The sequence below is a fragment of the Thalassophryne amazonica genome, chromosome 4, assembly GCF_902500255.1.
Source record: "Thalassophryne amazonica chromosome 4, fThaAma1.1, whole genome shotgun sequence".
NCBI lineage: Eukaryota > Metazoa > Chordata > Actinopteri > Batrachoidiformes > Batrachoididae > Thalassophryne > Thalassophryne amazonica.
Genome location: NC_047106.1, coordinates 123,269,929 through 123,283,516, shown reverse-complemented (window position 1 = coordinate 123,283,516; position 13,588 = coordinate 123,269,929).

Here is a 13,588-nt window from a genome sequence, read left to right as displayed (position 1 = left end):
CCTGCATACTCTGAACTGCCATTTGGTGCATATGCACAAACAACATTCCTCTGTGCAGCATAATGTGGCATTGCAGCAGCCCTCTCATTCACAGGGGAAACCTCCAAAACAGAGGCGCTCAGGGTCTCTTACCCTGGACAACTCCAGAGAAAAATACAGTTCAGCCTGTCTCCAGGAGTTTGGTTCCAGGGCCCATGCTGTGTGTGGAGGTGAGCCCAGCTATCTCCAGTTGGTGCCACTCAGCTTCCTGCATGAGGTTAGGCTCCTTCCCCACCAGAGGGATGATGGTCGACATTCCAAGAGTCAATTCATAACCGAGTGTCATTTCATGTAGGCTTATTCCTCAGTCTACTGCTCATAGAAGAGCGCACCAGACCCTTTATTTAATCCTTGTTGGTGGTGAGCTCACAAGGGGGAGACACCATTTTTTTAAGTTGGAAAAGTGGTAAAGTACCATAGAAATGCAGTCCATTTGCCATTTAATATTTTTCAACACCAGCGGGGTGAAATCATATGGAATGCTTGGAAATATTTGTTTTGAAACGGTTATATACATGATGTACATCAGGGGCATGCTGGGAACATTTTTCAGCCTGAGAGTTTCATATCCAACCAGCCCAAACCGCCAGCGCACAGGGATAATGAGAGTTCTGCTGTGGCATTGAAATCCAGCATTTATGTGCTGACTGACTGTGAAAATTGGGTGGCTTATAATAGAAAGTAAAAGTTAGTTAGTTAAAACAAGACACTGTGTGACTTTTGGCCCTTTTTCAGCTGATTTTTCACTCGTGCGAGAATTTTTTGGATCGCTCTGAGTTTCATCTTAATTGTGCGTCCTGCATCGTGCAGTCTACATGGAGTAACGTAAAAATCAAACCTGTTTGATATTTTGTTCAGCCGTCGTGACTCATGAGGGTTCCGTGCTGTTGAAGCAGCACTACAAACGTCTACACGCTGATTACCTCACACACTGCCCATGAGCAAACACCGGAGAGAGCAAACAGTGATCTCATGTAGAGTCTTGTGTTTTGTTTTTTTTTTAATTGCGTTCCCTCACAATAACCTAATATCATATTAAAGTTCATGCCTATCAGCGCGCACAGTGAGTGGAATCAGGTGGGGGGAGACTGAACATACACACACACACACACACACACAGCAGACAACAACAGGATTTACGACAGATGAGCACAGCTGTAAGACTCCGTATGAAATACAGTTTATTTTTACAACAGTGTGAGTAGCAGCACCTGTTATGAATGTTTGTTTTCTTTTTTTACCGTCCTCTCATGAATCATGTTGCTGTCTGCTGTGTGTGTGTGCGCACGCGCATATGCGTTCAGTCTCCCCCCATTTCACTCACTGTGCGCACTGATAGGCATGAAATACATTTTTTTTTTTTAAAGAAACGCGACCCAGACGTGTGGTTTTTGAACGTACAATGTGAGCAGTCAGATCGCATCAGAGCATCGGGCCGTACAGTGTGAGACCATGAATTGTGCGCTCTGAACCTTCAAACCCTACGGTTTTGTCGCACAGTTTGAGTTGGAGCCAAGTACAGCGATTGAAATTATCGTACAGTGTATGCCCATCTTAAGTCAGTGAAGTCTGTAAGTAGCTTGAAGAGGTGGTACTGTACTACAAATGTTGATACGGCTGGCCCTATTTACCATTTCCCTCTTCGCTCTGTCTTCTTGAAAAAATATCTGTGAGCTTTGCACACTTGGCAGCATCTTCCTGCAAAGCTTTTCTTTTTCTTAATCTAGCTTTTTCAGCTCCACCTGGCTTTTTTTCTGTCCATCGTTTCACTCATGGGTAGCGCAAGTCCCTTCTGGGCGCACAGGGCTTGACTGGATTGAACTAACTGTAATGAATGCATAGGGGTGTTAAACGTGTAATGGTATGTCCCTACCTTAGGCTTTGGAAAAGATAACAGCGTTGCAAAAGAAGCAGTCTTAAGTTATTTTCTTGCGAATTTTCATGATTGTAAAACATTTACAACATTTAATGTCTTTTCTTTAAGATACAGCAGCCCAAGTGCCTTGTTGTGTAGCCTAACAGTTAGTGGTGGTCATATATGTATGCATATATATTAACACCCCCTCACAACGGCCCCAGGTTGGACCAGCCCACCGGGAAAACTCCCGACTCTCCCGATTACCCGGCACGTGGTAGATGTACATATATGGAGCATATACCAAGGGTGCTTCCGTTAAAACTCTGATCTTGGTAGAGACAGCATCCTGACACAATGAAGCAGGAACAGGCTGGGCAACCCATAGATCCTTTGGTGCCCAACATGCCCAAGCCCCACCAGCACCCCAAGACAAACATAATGAAAATCTCTAACATGGAAATAAAATGCACAAAACCTGTGATGGACAGGATAGATAGATGGACAGACAGACAGACAGACAGACAGACAGACAGATAGACAGATAGATAGATAGATAGATAGATAGATAGATAGATAGATAGATAGATAGATAGATAGATAGATAGATAGATAGATAGATAGATAGATAGATAGATAGATAGATAGATAGATAGATAGATAGATAGATAGAACCCACGTCTGCTGCCCCTGGCTGATGTGGCTACATTATACAGCCTAATGGCCCGAGGGACAAAAGAGTTCTTCAGTCTGTCAGTGGAGCATTTGAGGAAGAGGAATCTGTAACTGAAGGTGCTCCCCTGCTTGGATATCACAGAGTTCAGGGGTGGATCTGATTGGACAGGACTGCCTTGATCTTGGAGAGTGTTCTCCGCTCCAGCACCCTCTCCACAGAATCCAGACACAGTCCCACCATAGAGCCTGCTTTTTTAATGAGCCAGTTCACCCTCAGAATGTCCTTCTTCCTCGCACCGCCCCCCCAACACACAATGGCGTAGAAAAGAACACTGGACATGATGGACTGATAGAACATGTATAATAACTTGGAGCAGACCCTGAATGAAGCCAGCCTCTTAAGAAAGTACATTCTACTCTGTCCCTTCTTATAGACAGCATCTATATTAGCTGCCCAGCTTAGCCTGTTATCCAGCTGCAGCCCAAGGTACCTATAGGTGGAAACCACCTCCACCTCGGATCTGTCAATTATGATGGGCTGCAGTGAGGGTGGCGCCAGCCTGAAATCAAGCACCACTTCCTGTGTTTTGGTGGTGTTAAGTAGGAGCTTGTTTTGCTGGCACCATCCCACAAAGTCACTCACCACGCTCCTATACTCCCCCAATACATGCCACAATTGCAATGTCATCTGAGAACTTCTGCATGTGACATGTATCGGAGTTGTAGTGAAAATCCGGAGTGCAGAGAGTGAAGAGGAGGGGTGAAAGCACTGTGCTCTGAGGTACTCCAGTGCTGCAGGTCAATGTAGAGGACCTGCACCCCACCACTCATACAAACTGTGTCCAGTTGGTCAAATAATCCAAAATCCAGAGCACGAGGTGTGGGTCCACAGCCACAATGTTAAGTTTCTCCTGGAGAAGGCTGGGATGTATTGTATTAAAAGCACTGGAGAAGTCAAAGAAAAGCATCCTTACAATGCATCCCCCACATCCAGGTATGTGAGGGCATGGTGCAGGAGGTAGAGGACAGCGTCTTCAACACCCACCCTTTCCTGGTAGGCGAACTGGAGAGGGTCCCTCACTGCCTGCACTTGGGGTCGCAGAAGCTGCAGAACCAGTCGCTCCAGTGTTTTCATCATGTGGGACGTGAGCACGACCGGCCTGTAGTCACTCAGCTCCCGAGGACGAGACTTCTTCAGAACTGGAATAATACAGGCTGTTTTCCACAGTGAGGGGACAATCCCAAGCCGCAGACTCAGGTTAAAGACCTGCTGTAGAGGATCACCCAGCTCCACTGCACACGCCTTTAGGAGCCTTGGACAGACCTGGTCCAAACCTGTGGCCTTCCTCGAATGCAGATGTCAGCTTAGCCCCAGAGCCCCAGAATGCAGCTCCCTGGTCACCTGTTCTTCCGTGACTGAGGGAGGAGTTGAGGTGGGAGTAGAGAGCAGTTGTGTCAGAGACAAAGAAGCGCGAAGGTACTGCAGAAGAATGTTGGTCACAGGAGCTTGGCTGTGGGGGTGAGCAGGTCGTTTGGGGGGGGGACTGAAATGGTTAAAAAAGGTGTTCAGTTCCTCTGCTTGCTGGAGGTCCATGCAGCCCACATTGCCCCTGCTGCTGCAGCCTGTAATGGCTTTCATATCATTCCAGACTTCCCGCATGTTGTTTTCACTCAGCTTCCTTTCCAGCTTTTTACTGTATGCCTCTCTAGCCTCCTTCAGGCAGATTTTAACCTCATCTTGCACCTCCCTCAACATCTCACAGTCTCTGCTCCTGAACACTTCCTTCTTCTTATTTAGGACTTGCTTCACTTCAAAGGTTACCCACGATTTGTTGTTGGGAAAGCACTTTACTGGTTTCACAGGCACCACCACATCCACACAAAAGTTCAAATAGTCAGTTCTACACCTAACCACCCCCTCAAGGTCCTCACCATGTACATTCATAAACACACTCTAGTCAGTGGTGGCAAAGCAGTCTCTAAGTGCGTCCTCCGCTTCTTGGGACCACTTTCTGACCTGCCTAGTAGTTACAGGTTGCCTTTTCACTCTGGGAATATATCAGTGGATCAATGGTCCTATTTTTCCTTGTGGGACAGTTCACATATTGGTGAAAGAAAGGAGAGTAGTGTCCAAAGTGATGTGGTTAAAGTCACCCACTATGATGAAAAATGCATCTGGATGCTGTGACTGTAGCACCACAGTGATATTGTGAATGGACTCAAGCGCCACCTCTGCCTCTGCCCTCGAAGGAATGTACACACAGAGCATGATAACGTGCGAGAACTCACATGGTACGTAATACGGTCTGACAGCTAACAACTCCAGATCACGGCTGCATATCACACTTTTAACCGTCAGATGATTTGGATGGCACCATTGCTTGTTAGCATATAAGATGAGTCCCCCAATTCTTTCCACTGGAATTGGGATCCCGGTCCGCTCGCACAGTGGAAAAGCTGGGCAGGTCTACATTAGCATCCTGTATGTAGCTGGTTAGCCATGTCTCCGTGAATATCAACAGACTGCTCTCTCTGTAGCTTCGCTGGATCCCCAACAACATGTTAAGCTCATCCATGTTGTTCGATAGTGCGTTGACATTCCCCGTAACAACTGAGGGGGTCGGTGGTTTAACAAGCCTCCGCCTTGTGTTTACATCCAGCTCAGCAACCCTGAAACGTCCGCCTTAGCTACAGTGGAATCTGATGGAGTATTCCCGTCTTCGCATAGTCTCTCAGTGCCTGTAACTCCTCTCTTGTGTAGACTAATCTATTAATGCTGACTTGCATTACTAGAATCAGAGAAAGAGTACCAAAACAAACACAAAAGTCCAAAATCACACTCAATCGAGCGAACAGACATGCAGCCCTGCATGCACAGGCGCACTCCTACCATAATGGGATGCCATCCAAGGAAAGTTGTAGACTTCCATTCACTTCACACTGTGGTATTTGGGATTAAGCATTAGTCTTGGTGTGTGTTTGTGTGTAGGACGTATTTAATACTTTGTCTTCTTTGCAGAGACATATCTGTATTATTGACACCTAAAATCACATTTAAATTTTGTGCAAGCAGTTACAGGCAATGGTTTATGTCTGTGACAGTGCTTTCAGCCATCATATTGTCATTGGCCTGTAAGGCACCTCCACCAGTGCAAGAATTATAGCATTAAGTGAAAGCAAACAAATCAAATTAAATCCAGCAATTCACCTGATATGCACCGTCAGATTAAAACACATCAAATGTGCAGCAGATTATTTCAAAACATATTAAACTGACATGGAGCAGACAATCTGTTCTTATGAGATGTTGTGTAGTATAGATAAGCAGCAGATGACTACACGGACAGAAGTTCTACGCTGGCGCTGAGAGCAGCTGAGCATATCAACAGAGTAAACCACAGGAACAGGAGCTCAAACGGTTAGATTTAATTATGATATGAAGAACAGTCAAGCAGTCAGATAAACCCTTTACTTCAGCTTGTAACATTTCTGTATTAAATAGGTTGAGAACATGTTAATGTGACAAAATCTGTTTAAATTTCCCATGACATCAGTATTAAAAGGTATGTGAATGAACTGCAAACAATGTTATGTTTATATACTTAAAGCCAATATCACCTGTACTGGAGGGGTGTGTGTGTGTGTGTGTGTGTGTGTGTGTGTGTGTGTGTGTGTGTGTGTGTGTGTGTGTGTGTGTGTGTGTGTGTGTGTGTGTGTAAAGCAATACAACACTCTTCCAAAGCATGGGAGCAAGCCTGAGGGAAATAAGCAGCAAAGCCAGTTCAGCCAAATACATGAAATATGAATATTAATACGAGGTCTGTTAGAAACCTTTTTATTTTTTTTAAAAACTATATGGATTTGAATCATGTGCGCTTGCATCAGCCAAGCTTGAACCTTCATGCGCATGCGTGAGTTTTTTCACGCCTATCGGTTGCGTCATTTGCCTGTGGGCAGGCTTTGAGTGAGCACTGGTACACTCTACTCGTTGGATTTTCATTGTCAGGGAAATGGCTGAGTGATTGGAGCAGCGCTGAATCACATTTTTCCAGAAACTGTGAGAGACAGCCAGGTGGAAACCATTCGGAAGATTCAGATGGCTTTCGGTGAGGATACTCTCGGCGTCACACAGATTAAGGAGCATTACAACCGGATTAAAGACGGCCCATAGCGGCGGGGGGCGCGCCGCGCTCCGAGCGGCCATTGACAGGCTGAAATGACCAGATCATTTCCAAAGTGAAGGCTGTGTTGATCCGGGACGTTGTCTGACTACCAGAGAAATTGCAGAAGAGGTGTACATCAGCACTTTTGCGGCACATTCCACTGTTACAGGAGATTTTGTAATGAAAGACGTGCGGAGGAATTTGCGCGTCAGGACGGAGCCACAATGGCGCACAGCAAAAAGCATGTCCGTGTTGGAAGTCTCACAGGACAAGTTGTGACATGCCCAACTGTTACACAATTTCTCTGATACTCACTCGACTGAAAAACCACTGAAAGCCATCTGAATCCTCAGAATGGTTTCCAACATGGACGTGCTTTTTAATATTTAAATAATATTTTAATAATAATAATAATAATAATATTAAAAAATAATAATAATATTTAAATAATAATATTTTAAATAACACGGACGTGCTCAGCCATTTCCCTCACAATAAAAAGCCGACGAGGGGGCTGGACCAGTGCTCACTCAAAGCCTGCCCACAGGCAAATGACGCAACCGACAGGCGTGAAAAAACTCACGCATGCACACGAAGGTTCAAGCTTGGCTGATGCAAGTGCACATCATTCAAATCCACATAGTTTTTTAAAAAAATAAAAAGGACAGATAGTTTTCTAACAGACCTCATATTTAACTGATATGTAAAGAAACACACAGAATATAAGCATTACAATGCAATAAGTAAGTTCTAAATAGGCCCTGAGGCCCACCGGAATCCAATCCTGAATTCCACAGAATGAAGCTTAGGGCCCTGTCCCACTGGCGTTTAGGAGGATTTCCGTATGGATTGTGCACAAAATTGGCTCATATTCGCTTAACATCCGCAATATGCATGAAACATGCTTGTATGAGTCGGTCAACACCCGCACACGTCCGCAATTTTCCGCAGAGGCACTTTTTTCCGTTACCAGGATTTTTGAGCTGCGGATGATATCCACCTTACATACTCCATACATACTCAATACATACACAATACATACTCAATCTATGCACTGTATATTCGCCGTCATCTGCTGATATCCGCAACTGACAGGGATTTGCAGCTTGGCAGCGGACTGGGAGAGTGTATAAAACTGATATTTTGCGTGCCCATCATGTCCACATCACAAACTAAAATAAGTTGTAGCGACTGCATACAGATTGGCCATGAATAAACCGTTTTTATTACGTCTGCTTTGCATCTGATTTGCGGTGGATGCAAATCAGATGTGCTGTGTTCACAGCTGGACGCCGTTCTTTGTTCTACCGGCTGCCACGCGCTCTGCGCTGTATGCTGCCTATATAAAATAATTATTTCATGGCGGATTAATTATTTTATTCTGCAAATTGCCTGTTGAAAACGGCTCTAATCACCTCCTGTATCACAGAGGAGGCTACAGCTGGGCCGTTCGCGCGTGTGCAGAAAGCATTTTGAGCCTTCTAAAAAGGTAATTATTTGTGTGTGTTTTTCCTTCTTGTCTGCAGCTGTTACAGTATTTATTCCTGTTTATAACAGATTTAACTTGTTATAATCATTGAGACGAGCTGTGCTCTGATGCGATCTGCTGATGTCACCACTAATCCTGTTCACTGCTTCTTTACTCCAATCAACTTGTCCAAGTCCAGCAAATGCTCCAGAGGCTGTATTGTTGGTGTGAATAGTGATGCCGAAAGGAGCAAGTGCGTTTCTTTTATTACCACAATGCAGATGCCGTGCACGCGCAACACGTGCGCGATGCATTCATAATACACCCGTAATACTGCTGTGATAATCGCAGTGTGTCTGATCAGTTTCCTCACTTCATGCGTTATACAACCGTGATTGTGCATCATATATTTGCTATATATTATTAATATATCCGTAATTCATACTGGGACATTTGTCATTGTTGGCCATTTTTGTTGCGGACGACAACGTACGCCCATACTTTGTATACTCAATTCATGCACAATTAATCCTCTACCCAGTTGGACAGGGCCCATAGCAGAGACTACTCCTGGACACATATTTCTTCTCCAGGTTAGGCCCATGCCCCTTTACAGCTGTGTGGATTGAGACAATGTAGGTGAAATGTCTTGTTTGAGGACACAGAGAGGTAGAGTGGCTGGGAATGGAACTCAGGTCTGCATACTGATAGCTCAACTTTAGCTCAACTTTCAAAATTTATCAAAAACTTTCAAAGTTTAGTCCCAGCGAATTAATAACATTTGAGATACCATATTTTCTGAAGTAGAAGTCATGTTTTTTTTAACTAGTTTTGGAGGCCCTTGTGACTTATACTCTGATGTGAAAAATCACAAGGTTGTTGTTAATAATAGTAATTATAATTAATATTTCTGCAGGAATTTCCCAGGAATAAAAGCACTAATGAAGATAAACCCCAACTAGAGCGCAAACCTCTGCCAACACTAATTTCCAATTACACCATTTTTTTACCTTGGGAAAAAAAAAAAAGATTAAAGGTCAAAATCCTGTTAGTCCCATTAATCTTGTTTCATAAGCTAAAATATAATACAAAATAGAGATCAAATGTGGTCCAAGGGAATTTTTTGTTCAGTTCACGCCTAGCATAAATGTTTTATTATTGCTGTTAATTGCTCACCCTGTATCCCACAATCAAGTGGTATGTCTCTTTTTTTTTTCAGGACAACCTTTACTTTCAGAATATATATGCTATAGTGGTGTTATATAAGTGTGTAATAAAAGTTTACAATCATAAATAAGAAAGGAAAAAAATGAAGTGGAAATAATGTTCACACACATTTATTCAGAACACACAACAAACTATAATAAACAACTATTTTGACACTTTATAAAGGTAGTGTGGGTTCTTGTACAAAATAATGTAAAAAATAAAGGTTCTAGCAATAAACATAAATGCACATTTTGAACAATATATACAAAATGGTCTATGTGTTTTGTTGGTCTTCATGCCACACCTCAAAGCAATTTCTTTCTGCTATTACCCAAAGAGCCACATCACAAACTTTGCACTTCCATGGAGTTGACTGTTCTTTCTGGAGTGTGTTCCTGCACTGAACACAACCTCTCCTCACATATGAGGCCCTCTTACTCTGATCACTTTCATTCATATGCGTAAAAGGTGCTTTACACATCAATTGTTGGAGCCAGAGAGGCCTATTCAACAACATTCATGGTGCAAGTAGTGAAGCATCTTTTCTGCTGAGACTCTTTGGTGCACCACATGAGATCCCTCTGCCCTATGAGTGGATATTGGAAAATCATGTGACGGTGAACCAATTCTTGATTGAATACTCACATTGCGCATGTCATCACACAGCTTCTATGAGGACTACAAACATAGTGGAAGGATTGTTTGAAAGTCCATGGAGTTTACTTTTCCGTGAAAAAAAAGTTAAGTTTTTTTTATCTAATATCATTAAAAAGTTACGTATAAGTAAATAAAACTTGTATTCAGCTGTTGTATACAATGGGGGCAGCCCCATAAGGTTAAAATCAAATATCTGCAAAAGCCGCAATACGGATCAGATGCAGATCAAACTTAGTTTATTCATTGAGTGCCAGATTGTACCTCATTGCCATAAATGAGAGTGATTGAGGCATTTTTGACTGAGATATAATGCAAATTTCACACCAAATGAGCTTTTCAATATACAATTAAAATGTCAAACTTTGTCAGGCAACAGTGAGTGCCAGTCGACATCTCACTTTCAAATATAACAGTGATTGAGCCATGTTTAATTAAGATCTAATGTAAAAAATATACTCCACAATAAAAGGCCACTCTGAAAGGTGCAGTTTTGTTTTATTGGGGGGGGGATACCAGTCAGTATCTGGTGTGACCACCATTTGCCTCATGCAGTGCAACACATCTCCTTCGCATCATCCGTGAAGAGAACACCTCTCCAACGTGCCAAATGCCAGTGAATGTGAGCATTTGCCCACTCAAGTCGGTTACGACGACGAACTGGAGTCAGGTCGAGACCCCGATGAGGACGACGAGCATGCAGATGAGCTTCCCTGAGACGGTTTCTGACAGTTTGTGCAGAAATTCTTTGGTTATGCAATCCGATTGTTTCAGCAGCTGTCCAAGTGGCTGGTCTCAGACGATCTTGGAGGTGAACATGCTGGATGTGGAGGTCCTGGGCTGGTGTGGTTACACGTGGTCTGCGGTTGTGAGGCTGGTTGGATGTACTGCCAAATTCTATGAAACGTCTTTGGAGACGGCTTATGGTAGAGACATGAACATTCAATACACAAGCAACAGCTCTGGTTGACATTCCTGCTGTCAGCATGCCAATTGCACGCTCCCTCAAATCTTGCGACATCTGTGGCATTGTGCTGTGTGATAAAACTGCACCTTTCAGAGTGGCCTTTTATTGTGGGCAGTCTAAGGCACACCTGTGCACTAATCATGGTGTCTAATCAGCATCTTGATATGGCACACCTGGAGGTGGGATGGATTATCTCAGCAAAGGAGAAGTGCTCACTATCACAGATTTAGACTGGTTTGTGAACAATATTTGAGGGAAATGTTGATATTGTGTATGTGGAAAAAGTTTTAGATCTTTGAGTTCATCTCATACAAAATGGGAGCAAAACCAAAAGTGTTGCGTTTATATTTTTGTTGAGTGTATATACATAAACGGCTACTTTTGTCTTTCTGTCTGTCCGGAATAGGCTCTAAAACTACAAAAGGTGAACTCCCCAAAGTTACATATTCTGAACCACCATGACATGGTCTACAACCTGTTACTATTTTCAAACCAAAAAAATAATATTAAGACAACAATATTAACAATAATCTGATACATACAGTTGAACCCCAAAGTTACATATTCTGAACCACCATGACATGGGCTGCAACCTGGTACTATTTTCAAACCAAAAAATTAATATTAAGACAACAATATTAACAATAAACTGATACATACAGTTGAACCATATGTCATCAATCATTAATCCGCATGAATTTTGATAGTTCTCCCCATGCCAGGCATTGGTGGCTGAGAAGGGGTGGGGGTGGCTGGGGGGGCAGGGGGGGGGGTCAATCCACATGAATTTTGATAAAACTTATACACAATCACTATGCTATAATATCAGAATATGGCCTATTCCTTCTTGGAATTAAGGTTTTCACTCTTAGCAGAGAGCTTTCAACCACAGGCTGTAAATTAAACTTTAAAAGTTTACTGTAAGGCTGTAAATTAAACTTTAAAAGTTTACTGGATAAAATATCAAACTTTGTCTTTTCTTGCAATTTGTACATGTATTTCGAAACATTTGCACATTTTCTAAAAATAAAGGTGTCGAGTGTACATGATGTGTATCACTTGCCTAGCGTTGATCATAATGTATCAGGCAAACGCATGTTTTCTGTATCACAATGGCACTCTGAAGATCATTTGAAAAAGTGATGTAGTTCTAACTGCTGATGGGGCAGCACCCTTTCAATCAGCCAGTAAGCGGGCATAGAGCCTGTGTTCTCCAATGGCGTGTTGTATATAGGCTGCTCATTATGATGTAAATATCATAAATTAAATTTTGTTATTTATCAACTCTTCACAACCTGCTGTCCTATTATAATAGTGCACTAGCTTTGGGGTTGATCTAATAGTTTTGGTATGTTGATGTTTCATGGCTCAAACTGTTTTTAGTGGTCAAACCTCTTTTTTACAATTGAAAAGATTGTTTGTTCTCTAAATATACCAATGAATGCATAACTTTAAGAAATATGCAAGGCAACATTTACACCATTTAAAGATGGAATGCCTCAGAGTGTGCAAAAAGAAACCACTACTTTTGCTGATAATGTGGCTGGCCTGAATATGGCAGAACCTGCGATCTTCCACACTTAGTTAGTCAGATGCTCCAGAGTTGGTAACCCCAATCAGCTGTACGAGGTCTGTTAGAAAAGTATCCAACCTTTTTATTTTTTTGCAAAAACCATATGGATTTGAATGACGTGTGATTGCATCAGCCAAGCTTGAACCTTCGTGCACATGCGTAAGTTTTTTCACACCTGTCGGTTGCATCATTCACCTGTGAGCGTGAGCAGTGGTCCACCCCTCTCATCAGAGTTTTATTGCGAATAAATGTCTGAACGATTTGGAGCTTGGCTGCATCAAATTTTTGAAGAAACTGTGAGAGACCTCCAGGTGGACACCATTCGGAAAATTCAGATGGCTTTCAGGGACAATTTTATGGGGATTACACAGATTAAGGAGTGCTCCAGCCGGTTTAAAGACCGCCCACAGCGGCTGAGAGCGCGGCGCGCTCGGAGTGCCGATCGACAGGGTGACACCCCGCTGGAACAACCAGATCATTTCCAACGTGAAGGCTTTGTTGATCAGGGACGTCGTCTGACTTCCATAAAAATGGCAGAAGACGTGGACATCAAGACTTTTTCGGCACATTCCACTGTTACAGGAGTTTTTTTCATGGAAAGAGAAGCGGAGGGATGCGCCACGGAGCCGCGAATGGTGCGGGACAAAAGCACCTCTGTGTTGGTCTCACAGGACGGCTTTCAGATGGCTTTCAGACGGCTTTCGGTGGCTTTTCAGTCATGTGACTATCCGAGAAATTGTGCATGAGCTGGACATGCCAGAACATGTCCTATGAGGCTTCATCACGGCGTTGCTTTGCGCCATGCGGCTCCACCGCGACGCGCGGAATTCCTCCGCTCGTCTTTCCATGACAAAAACTCCTGTAACGGTGAAATGTGCCGTTCATTTCCACACTGGACGCTGTGTTGATCCGGGACATTGTCTGCGTTCCACAGGAATTGCGGAAGACATGGACATCTGCACTTTTTCGACACATTGAGACAGAC